Below are 12,105 nucleotides of genomic sequence, written 5' to 3' on the forward strand. Positions count from 1 at the left end.
GGCTTTCAGACGCCCTCTGCCTAAGAGGCGCTACTCATGCATGGTTGTTTACATCTTTTGGTGGAATTAGTGACCTCTCTGAATAGTCAAAGGGACTGCATCTGTAATACAATATCCACAGTCAACGTCTATCTTCAGGGGTTCTGGGAACCAGGGTGATGCAAAACTTTGTTTGATGTTTGTAATATTAGCAACATAAGGACATAAATGCACTTAGACACCGGTACAATGAATCTGAGAAAGGAAGAAACATTGCATATGGGGACAGTATGATATCAGCGTTTCTGTAGTTTTTAGTAAACCAATTTTATTACCCAATTAGCAACAATACTACATTGTGTTTTAGTGCACAAAGCGTAACTCCAAAATTCTATAAAAAATAACATCAATATTTACAACACGTACTATGTCTCACACAAGTAACGGATGTGGGCGCCATGACCGAAAACATTATTTTTCAAATTAGTCTTCAGGATATAGTAAATAGCATTCAACAGATCAGGCAAGAATCCTGAAATTTTAGTTTTTAGAGTGTACACACATCAGAAAATTTTTTGCATCACCCCGGTTCCCAGAACTCTGGAAGATAGACGTTGATTGTGGATATTGTATCACAGACGCAGTTCCTTTGACTGTTGAGAAGTCACTAAACCCGCCCAAAGATGCATGAGCAGCACACATTAGACGGAGGGAGTCCGACAGCCGATCAGTTCCAGTCATTCTACCAGGAAGGAGGTACACGGCTCGAGATGGCTGTAGTTCAATCATGCCCAGACTGTCAATACCGGGGTCCGATCGCTTCCGCATTGTTATTTTGTGCCAGGAAGGGCTCTGGACGTGTCCAGGCACCTCGGAGTGAAAGGAAGTGATGTTTTTCGGACGTGGAGAAGATAGAGAGAGACAGGAACTGTCGATGACATGCCTAGCTCTGGCCACCAAAGTGCTACTACTGCAGTGGATGACCGCTACCTACGGATTATGGCTCGGAGGAATTATGACAGTAACGCCACCACTATGATGAATAATGCTTTCCGTGCAGCTATAGGACGTCGTGCTACGACTCAAACTGTGCGCTGCGCAGTAGGCTGCATGATGCGCAACTTTACTCCCGACGTCCATGGCGAGATCCATCTCTACAACCACGACACCATGCAGCGCGGTACTGATGGGCCCAACAACACGCCGAATGGACCGCTCAGGATTGGCATCACGTTCTCTTCACCGATGAGTGTCGCATTTGCTTTCAACCAGACAATCATCGGAGACGTGTTTGGAGGCAACCCGGTCAGGCTGAACGCCTTAGACACACTGTCCAGCGAGTCAGTAAGAGGAGGTTCCCTGTTGTTTTGGGGTGGTACTATGGGGGCCGACGTACGCCGCTGGTGACCATGGAAGGGGCCATAACGGCTGTACTATACGTGAATGCCATACTCCGACCGATAGTGCAACCACATCGGGAGCATTTTGGCGAGGCGTTCTCTTCATGGACGACAATTCGCACCCCCATCGTGCACATCTTGTGAATGACTTCGTCCAGGGTAACGACATCGCTCTGGTAGCGCTGCCAGCATGTTCTCCAGACATGAACCCTATCGAACATGCCTGGGATAGATTTAAAAGGACTGTTTATGGATGACGTGACCTACTAACCAGTCTGAGGGATCAACGCCAAATCGCCCTTGAGGAATCAGAACCAACAGTGAGTTGATGAACCTGTGGATTGTATGACGCGATGAATATAGGCATGCGTCAATGCAAGAGGACGTGCTACTGGGTATTAGAGGTACCGATGTGTACAGACCACCACCTCAGAAGGACTCCCTGTATGGTGGTGCAACATTCAATGGGTGGTTTTCATGATGTTTATGATAATCTCTATTCCAATTTTCTGTACAGGTTCCCGTACTCTCGGAAGCAGGTGATGCAAAACTTTTTTTTGATGTGGGTATTTTGTATACTGAAAAACTGACAGGTAATCAAATGGTTCAAATGGCTCTGAACACTATGGGACTTAACACCTATGGTCATCAGTCCCCTAGAACGTAGAACTACTTAAACCTAACTAACCTAAGGACAGCACACAACACCCAGTCATCACGAGGCAGAGAAAATCCCTGACCCCGGCGGGAATCGAACCCGAGAACCCGGGCGTGGGAAGCAAGAACGCTACCGCAAGACCACGAGCTGCGGACGACAGGTAGTCGCTGGTTGTCAAATATCGACGTATCACTTGCAGTTTTACTCGAGCCAGTTCTGTAGCTGTTCTACTCGAGACAGTTCTGCATGTCTGAATGTCGGGATTTATTATTATAGTTAGCTCAACAACTCAAAATTTAGTTTTGTTATTCGAAAATAGTTCACGAATGCATCTTCGCTTATCAGTGCTACTTCCTTTACGGGTTTGAGAACCCCTTGTTACTTCTACGCAAAATCCACTTCCGAATCCAACTCTTTTGATTCCTCTTCTTGTTATTGGATTCTTGTCTCAGTTCTTATGAATGAGGACAGCAGTTCCGGCGACAGCACTATAATTTTGACAGGAGCGTATGGAAACATCAGTACATGGCGGCTCAGCCGTCGTGCCATTTGCTGTGCGCCACTTTAGCTGCATGTGGAAACCCAGATTAAGGGTATTCGCTGCTCGCACGTCGCCAGTATGGCCCGGCGATAATTTAACAAGGCCACTGAGTCTTGTCGGCGCATTTAGACCGCAGTATCGCCGTCGCATTCGGAGATACCAAGCTGGTTTGTATTTTGAACGGAGGCCATCGCCGGCTGTATTGATACTGGACCTGTGACTGGCTACTTCAGTGTCACTCTAGCCACGCCGTTATTTAGAGAACTGCTCTTCAATTACACTGGTTCTCCGACTTAATACACCTACATCTACATACGAACTCTACAAAGCACTTTGAAGTGCATTTCCGTTGTACCAGATGTCACTGGACATTTTCCGATCCATTCTCATATGGTGTGCGGAAATAACTGCTTAAATGCCTCTGCAGGCGCTGTTATTATTCTAATCTTGTCTTCACGATACCTAGAGAAGTTGAAGAACGTTCCTAGATTCCTCGATGCTGGTTTGTTAGTAAGACTTTGTGGGGTAGTTGGCCTACGTCTTCAAGCTAATGTTTTTCTGAATTTCCGTGACCATTTGTGTTGCCTTTCTTTGTATTGTTTCAGTATCTCAGACAGTACTACTTTTTGTGGGTCCCACACACTTCACCAGGTTTCTAGGGTGGGTGACACGACAGTCCTTTGAGGAACTTCTTTCGCAGACTCACAGCATTCTTCCAGTACCTTACCAATACTTACCAGTATCTTGCACTATACTCAGACAGTTGTGTGACGTTCTTAAATTCGCACTTACTTCACCTGATATTTTGGGTTCAAACAAGACTGAAATAAATGCCCTCTCAATATCGTCAGTCACAGAGTCTCATTCTTGAAACAACGAGGAGCAATTCTCAATCCCAGCACACCGGGAATGACATTGAAGTCCAAGTTTCAGGGCGGCCGGTGATAGTCGTTGCTCGATATCCTCGTCTGGAGTGGATCGAAGCCAACAGCTGGGCGAGTGGCGATGCTGCAAAGTAAAAGCGTCGGTGACTACGTGGCCTGGTCTCCTCATCCCCCGATAATGACGTTGACGTGCGGACAGCGAGGCTGCAACATAAATGTGGTATTAGAGATGAAATAGCATTGAGCCAGCATTATCCGACATACCTCAGATCTGGCAGTTAGGCCGAAAGTGTGGTTCATTTTACAATCTCGAAGTCACCAGTCCAGAACAGCGTATGGAAACTGACATCGGCTGAGGAAATCTACGCATAAGCAAGTTATAAATTGCTTCTATGTTATACAGGTGATTTGCCTCCACTGCAGCTCATTCTACAGGTTTTGCACGATCTGCTAATCCATTAGCATTATCATGCAGTAGCGTGGAAGGAAGATGAGGGATGAGCAGTGTTGCAGTACACCTATATCTACATCTGAAATACCCATGCCGCAAGCTACCTTACAGTGTGTGGCTTGGGGCACTTCCGGTACAGTTCGTGAATAGTACGTGAACTGTATTCGTAAAGCATCCATACGAACTCGAATTTTGCGTGATGGTCACTTTTCGAGCAGCGCGCGGGAAATGAAGGCTCTTCAAACTTCAACAGTAAGCCTCTCCGTGGAACACAACGCCTCTCTTGCTAGGTCTGCTACTGGAGATCATTGAACATCATAGTTATGCTCTCCCTCTTTCAATACGTTTCCGTGACAAAATGCCCCCTCTTCGTTAGATTCTCTCTCTCACTCTCTCTCTACTCTCTATCTTCCCTCGCTCCCTCCCTCCCTCTCTCTCCTTCTCTCTCTTTCTCTCTCTCTCGCTCTCACTCCCTCTTCTATTAATCCTACCTGGACTACTACTGTCGTAAGTGAACTGAATTTCGTCAGAGTTTGTCAATGAATCTTTGCTACTTCTGCTTTACCTACAGTTAATTTTTTGTGGTAGTTTCATTTTACGTTGTTCCGGAAGTCTACTCCAACAAATTTTACATTTTGTGCTGTTACCTGTGTTTTCTCATCGATAATGTCCTCGAAAAAATATGAATCCTTCCACTATTTATAAGCAATAACTCACATTTTGTGGTGAGGATCAACTGTCAGTCCTTGCATCAAGCGTTGATTCATTCTGTCACAAAGCAGCAAAACATTGTGCATAACTAAAGTTTGAACAGACAAGAAACGTCGTTGATAAAACGCTATTAAACCCGACAGATTTTACATTAACCCTAGTAGTACCAATGCATTTTCCATAACGCGCATTACGACGTGGGGGGGGGGGAGGTGATTTATTTCTACCTTAAAAGATGTTAGTAAAAAATTCGTTAGCTGTTGTTGAATTACATCAACAGTCTACTTTGTAAAGAAGTACTGATATGTATGTTCGATCCAGAACCTGAAAGTATCTTTTCCATACTCTTAGTAACATAAATGCATTTTCAATTACGTATATTACCAAGGCGGGGTTATCTCATACCACCACAAAAAAAATTGAAAAAGGCAAATTTCTTTTGTTTTCGTTAACATTTACTCGCAACACACCAACACGCAGTTTTTAAAGATTTTGATACGTAAGTGAGATCGTGAACATGAAAATCTTGAAAAACATTCATTGCAGAAAGTGACATGTACTACTTAGACTTTTGGGTTCAGTTTAACTGAAAAATTTGAGACATTTATAGCATCTGGTAAAAGACATCGTTAAAAACATTAAAAATCTTTTTCAAAGTTTTAAAATATAAAGTGACTGACTGGATTACAATCTTCTCAGAAGTTGAGCATAAAGTAACCCCCCTGGTACTGCGAGGGTTAAATATGTGAAAAACCTGGTGCCTCTTGCTAGTGGAATAACGGAGCGTTCCAGGTTCACAGGACAAATGTGCAGACCACAGACCTATCTCAAAATGTTCAAATGTGTGTGAATTTCTAAGGTACCAAATTGCTGAGGTCATCGCTCCCTATACTTGCACACTATTTAAACTAACTTATACTAAGAACAACACACACACTCATGCTCGAGGGAGGACTCCAACCTCCGGCGGGAGGGGCCGCGCAGTCAGTGACATGGCGCATCTAACCGCGCGGCCACACCGCGTGGCACAGACCTATCTCATTGACGTCACACTGTTATGGAGTAATGAGACAAACTCTGTACTTGCTTAATTGCGATATTTTTGGAGACAGACCAAATGCTTTGTAATAACTAACATGGTTTCCGCAAACATCAATAGCGTAAAACTTACCCTACCCTGTTATTTCACGAGATGCAGAAGGCTTTAGAAAAAGCCCTGGCTGATGACGTACACGTTTGAGAGAAAACATTAGGATCAGCTGCTTCATAGTGTGCTGGTCTATCGTTGGAACGCAAGCAGTGATTGCACGTCGCTTGTATTCGGCAAGTTCTATATGGTACCAGAGTTCTACGCGCCGGTCACACAGCACCCAAAACATCGGGCTGTTGATTTGTGAGTGCGGAGCTGGCGGCGGACAGCGTCCCAGATGTGTTCCATCGGGTATACATTAGACTAATTTAGTGGCATCAACGCGAGTTCATTATCATTCTCCTGAAACCACTGTAGCACAGTTCTGTACTTGTGACGTGGACAGTTATCCCTCTGGAAGATAGCAACACGGTCAGGGAAAAATCAAGCATGAACGGATTCAGGTTATCATCAATAACTTTCAAATAGTCCGCAGCTGTCGTGGTGCCTTCGATTTCTACCACAGGATACTTGGAAGCCCCGGAGAATGTCCCCCCCCCCTCCCCCCTCCCTGCTTAACACTGCCCCAAGTGTTCTGAAGTTGTGGCGTGGTGCATGTTTGGAAGAGCCTTTGTCCTGTATGACGGCATATCCAGACATTTCTTTCGCCCTGGTCTAACGAGAAAATTGATTCATTCGACAAGGCGTCCATTAACGACCATCTCGTGCCCACTGCAATCGTAAGCGACGATGTCGTTGAGTTAGCATTGGAATGCGTAGTTTCATCTGCTGACGAGTTCAATATTCAGCAGTGTGCGCCGAACGGTATGCTCCGATCGACTGCAACATCGAGCTTTGCACTCTGTCTTCAAATCTGCCACAGGTCGCAGCCTCTTCTATTTCACAGAGGGAGCAAATCTCCGAAGTTCTACGATAAGGCGTGGACGTCCAACACTTCGTCGCCTTCTAGTTTCACAGTCGTTCATCCACTTTCCATACATTATTAAGACATCAGCGCACGAACTACTGATTCATAATTTTCAAAATGTTTATCCCGAAGCATTGCGCCATATTAATATGCCCTTTTGCAAAGGTACCTATGTAAGTGTATATCCATGTTTTCTACCCATTCGCCTCTGCTACACTTATGTAGGCGAATGTCGTGGGCGCATCACCATCAAGCGGCATTCAATCTCGTGGTGGGCAGTGGTCATAATGCTTTGGCTCATCGGTGCATTTCTTGGCTTCCTAAAAAGCATCTCATACACTTTCACATCGTCGCCTACTAAACACACTTTCGGAATATGAAATCAGGTACGTAACCGAAGCCTTGCTACCAAACAAGTCTCGTAAAGGGGTTGCACATGCAGAAACGAAAAAGCGTCCGCCGGTGCTCGAGGCAATGTGGTAGAACTGTTACTGTTCATGATAAAATATAGAAACAATCTGACGGGTAATTTTGTAACACAGAATGGAACAGCCCGTTGGTAATATGGGGTATCGTGCGTAAAGCCAGGTTTTCCTAGAAGCTGGAATTTTCCGCCGCATTTTATGTCATCCCCCGAGAGTAACAAATCACTGATACGTAATCAGGGCGCAATTCGTAGCGCGTCGGTGCTTTACGTAACAAGCTAACTGGTCTGGACGAGTTTAATGCGTTGTGCGCTTCAAAGTGAAGTAAGTGCTGAAAGTCACATAACGTTCGTGTGAAGAATATCTACAGAGTGTGCTAAAAAGATACAAGTGCGTTTGAGTGCCTGGGAAGATGAACTGTTAACTGACGCATTGTCTGTACCTATCTGTTCATCCGACATGATGAATCCTGACTTTAGAAATATAGTGAAGAAGTGATTGGGACAGAAACTGGTGAAGTTAAGACAAGTAAGAGAACTCAAATAAAACAACGTTAATGTAAAACACATTATCTGAACTCTCTTCCAAGACAGCACGTGTAGTGTGAATAGTTAATGCTCTTTCTGTTTCCTGCTTTCTGGGAAAACATAAATGAGCGACTTATGTAAGTTAAGCGTTCTTGTCAACGCAAAACGCCCTATGCCGTTAAAGTAGCGCAAAGGTCCTGCTCCTAGAAAAGCCCTGCTTCATTTGTTTTCGGCAGCAGCGCAAATGTTGCAACTGTGTCGTGCCAATCCAAATGATTTCTTTGCCCATATGCATTGAACCTCGATAATGTACTTAAACAGGGGAAAAGACCCGACATAGACTGACAATTCTATCGGCGACAGTCACAACTGTGAAAGATTGGAGAGTATATGCTCGGTGTGATTTAACAATGATGAAGCTAGTATAGACGATAAAGTGCGATTTCCAAGTAGAATCCGGAATTCACTCACCAGAAGGTCGCTCATGAAATCCCCATTAGAGCAATCCTTCTGTATTCTTCCTCTCCCAGACACATTTACCAAGTCTGATTTAAAGCTAAAAGACGGAGATTACTTAAAACAGAGGTGCAAGATTTGTCACAGATTTGTTTCGTGCATCCGAGATCAACCAATTCCCACAGATACATAGATCCTAGTCATCTGTTGTGAGCAAAAGACGAGTGCCAACTAATTCCTTGCACTGCGTGTGGTCTTCAATGAAGTCGGCTACTTTTCCCATGTTCCATTCCCTTCCCTCCCCCCGCCCTTCTCTATTCTCATTTTAGCTGTAATAATTTTAAGACTGTAATAACAGATTTATACACTCCTGGAAATGGAAAAAAGAACACATTGAAACTGGTGTGTCAGACCACCATACTTGCTCCGGTCACTGCGAGAGGGCTGTACAAGCAATGATCACACACACGGCACAACGGACACACCAGGAACCGCGCTGTTGGCCGTCGAATGGCGCTAGCTGCGCAGCATTTGTGCACCGCCGCCGTCAGTGTAAGCCAGTTTGCCATGGCATACGGAGCTCCATCGCAGTCTTTAACACTGGTAGCATGCCGCGACAGCGTGGACGTGAACCGTATGTGCAGTTGACGGACTTTGAGCGAGGGTGTATAGTGGGCATGCGGGAGGCCGGGTGGACGTACCGCCGAATTGCTCAACACGTGGGGCGTGAGGTCTCCACAGTACATCGATGTTGTCGCCAGTGGTCGGCGGAAGGTGCACGTGCCCGTCGACCTGGGACCGGACCGCAGCGACCCACGGATGCACGCCAAGACCGTAGGATCCTACGCAGTGCCGTAGGGGACCGCACCGCCACTTTCCAGCAAATTAGGGACACTGTTGCTCCTGGGGCATTGGCGAGGACCATTCGCAACCGTCTCCATGAAGCTGGGCTACGGTCCCGCACACCGTTAGGCCGTCTTCCGCTCACGCCCCAACATCGTGCAGCCCGCCTCCAGTGGTGTCGCGACAGGCGTGAATGGAGGGACGAATGGAGACGTGTCGTCTTCAGCGATGAGAGCCGCTTCTGCCTTGGTGCCAATGATGGTCGTATGCGTGTTTGGCGCCGTGCAGGTGAGCGCCACAATCAGGACTGCATACGACCGAGGCACACAGGGCCAACACCCGGCATCATGGTGTGGGGAGCGATCTCCTACACTGGCCGTACACCACTGGTGATCGTCGAGGGGACACTGAATAGTGCACGGTACATCCAAACCGTCATCGAACCCATCGTTCTACCATTCCTAGACCGGCAAGGGAACTTGCTGTTCCAACAGGACAATGCACGTCCGCATGTATCCCGTGCCACCCAACGTGCTCTAGAAGGTGTAAGTCAACTACCCTGGCCAGCAAGATCTCCGGATCTGTCCCCCATTGAGCATGTTTGGGGCTGGATGAAGCGTCGTCTCACGCGGTCTGCACGTCCAGCACGAACGCTGGTCCAACTGAGGCGCCAGGTGGAAATGGCATGGCAAGCCGTTCCACAGGACTACATCCAGCATCTCTACGATCGTCTCCATGGGAGAATAGCAGCCTGCATTGCTGCGAAAGGTGGATATACACTGTACTAGTGCCGACATTGTGCATGCTCTGTTGCCTGTGTCTATGTGCCTGTGGGTCTGTCAGTGTGATCATGTGATGTATCTGACCCCAGGAATGTGTCAATAAAGTTTCCCCTTCCTGGGACAATGAATTCACGGTGTTCTTATTTCAATTTCCAGGAGTGTACACTGAATGTTCCGGTTAAGTGTCCCTTTTTAAGTGATTGTAAACAAAAATGTTTTTTCATACCAGAAATGATCTTGACTCAGTAGTTAATGTCTCCCTTATCCTTCTTATCTAACACTATCCAACATCAGCAAACAGAAATATTTTAGAACTTCCTGTATTACTAGAGAGCATATAACTTATAGAAGTAAGGAACAGGAGTGGCCCCAACACTGATCCCTGGGGCACCACCATTTGACCACACCCCACTCAGACCCCATATCATAGCCATTCTCAACACTGTGAATAATGACCTTTTGCTGTCTGTTGTTAAAGTAAGACGTGAGCTACTCCCCGTAATCCATAATGCTCCAGTTTCTGGAGCAGTATTTTGTGATCAATGCAATCAAATGCCTCAGTTAAATAAAAAAATATGCCTAGCGTTCGAAACCTTTTGTTTAATCCATCCAGTACCTCACAGATAGCGGAGAAAGCATTTTCAGTTGTTAAACCACTTCTAAAACCGAACTGTACGTTTGATAGCAAATTATGTGAAATAAAATGATCAATTAGCCTTTCATACACACCCTTTTCAATAACCTTAGCAAACACTGATGGCATAGAAATAGGTCTAAAATTGCCTACATTATCCCTTTCTACCTTTTTATAAAGCTGCTTTACCACCGAGTACTTTAATCGTTCAGGAACCTGACCATTTCTACTGGAAAAATTATAAATATCGCTAAATATAGGGGTTATATGTACTTTAATATTCTGCTAGGCACTCCATAATATCCATGAGAGTCGTTAGTCTTCAGTGTTTTAATTACTGACTCAGTCTCCCCCTTGACAGTATCACAAAGGGGTATTTCAGACATCAATCTCGGAAAGGCATTTTCCAAGAGCGTTATGTGATTCCCTGTAGAAACTAAGTTTTTAATTCACCAGCAATGCTCAGAAAATCGTTGTTAAATACTTTACATTTAACTGACTTATCAGTAACAGAAATATTTTTACTACATACTGACTTTATATCGTAGACATCGCGCTGCTGGCCAGACAGTTCCTTCGCAACTGACCATATGGTTTCAGTTTTATCCTGTGAAGTAGCTATTCTATTCGCGTATGTAATACTTTTCTGGTTTATCGTCAGAGTTTGTAAATATGTTTTAATTTAAAGCAAATGGAGGATATATTCATGAAATACAGTAAATTTTAATCGTAAGTATGCTGAAATTGTTTTTCATAAGCAACCACACGTATGTTGCTATAAAGTATGGGTCGTATGCGTTTAACGGTGCAGTTAGTTGTCTGAATATGACAATTTACTAGTTTCATTTCATTTTTAATCTTTGTCTAATATATTATGAAAAAAATGGAAATGAAGTCCCATGCTTCTTTACAGAGCTTAGGGGAACGATGCGGTAGACCCGCACCACCTTACTAGGCAAGGTCCTAATGGAGGTGGTTTGCCGTTGCCTTCCTCCGACCGTAGTGGGGATAAATGATGATGGTGATATACACGTCTATAAAATTATTATTTGTAAAAATACGAATTGTTACCCTAGGGCCCTCTTGTAGCCTACTTCACTTAAGACTGCAGGTAGTAGCAGGAAGTAGTTTGCGCTCGTCCGTTGTTCATAATGGATAACTAGGTACTATGTATCCATACGTCAAATCCATGCAGCTTTTATCGAGTTTCGGTTAAGCTTTGCCCATATATCCTCTATATCCATCGTGCTGGAACTAAATGAAGTCAGTTCGTTGTCTAAGTGGAATGCTATCAACTGTCTATCTGCTCTTTCTAGCGGAAATACCCTCCTAGACTTCTTGATTGGTTTATTAACTTCAGTAACCAAAGCCGGTATGAAGACATGGTGGTAACTAATCATTGTCTCTAAACTGACGCTACCGATTAGGTCAAGACTGTTTACAGCTACTAGGTCTAAAATATTTCCATTGTGTGTGGGCTATCGAACTAGCTGCTCAAGATAGTTTTCGGAAAGCGTATTCAAAAGGACTTCAAAAGAATGTATTTCTGCAATGAATCCGTACACGGCCCAGTCTCCAATCGCTAGTTTAAAGTCGCCTCCAACTAAAATTGCGTGATCTAGGTATTTCCGCGCTACTGAAATCAGATTTTCTTTCACTGGCTTTAAAACCGTCACAGCGGAATCTGACGGCCGGTAAAACCATCCAACAATTAACTTTATTTTACCAAGACCTGTTGTACGCGACCAGATAACTTT

This window comes from Schistocerca americana, chromosome 2, assembly GCF_021461395.2.
Source record: "Schistocerca americana isolate TAMUIC-IGC-003095 chromosome 2, iqSchAmer2.1, whole genome shotgun sequence".
Lineage (NCBI taxonomy): Eukaryota > Metazoa > Arthropoda > Insecta > Orthoptera > Acrididae > Schistocerca > Schistocerca americana.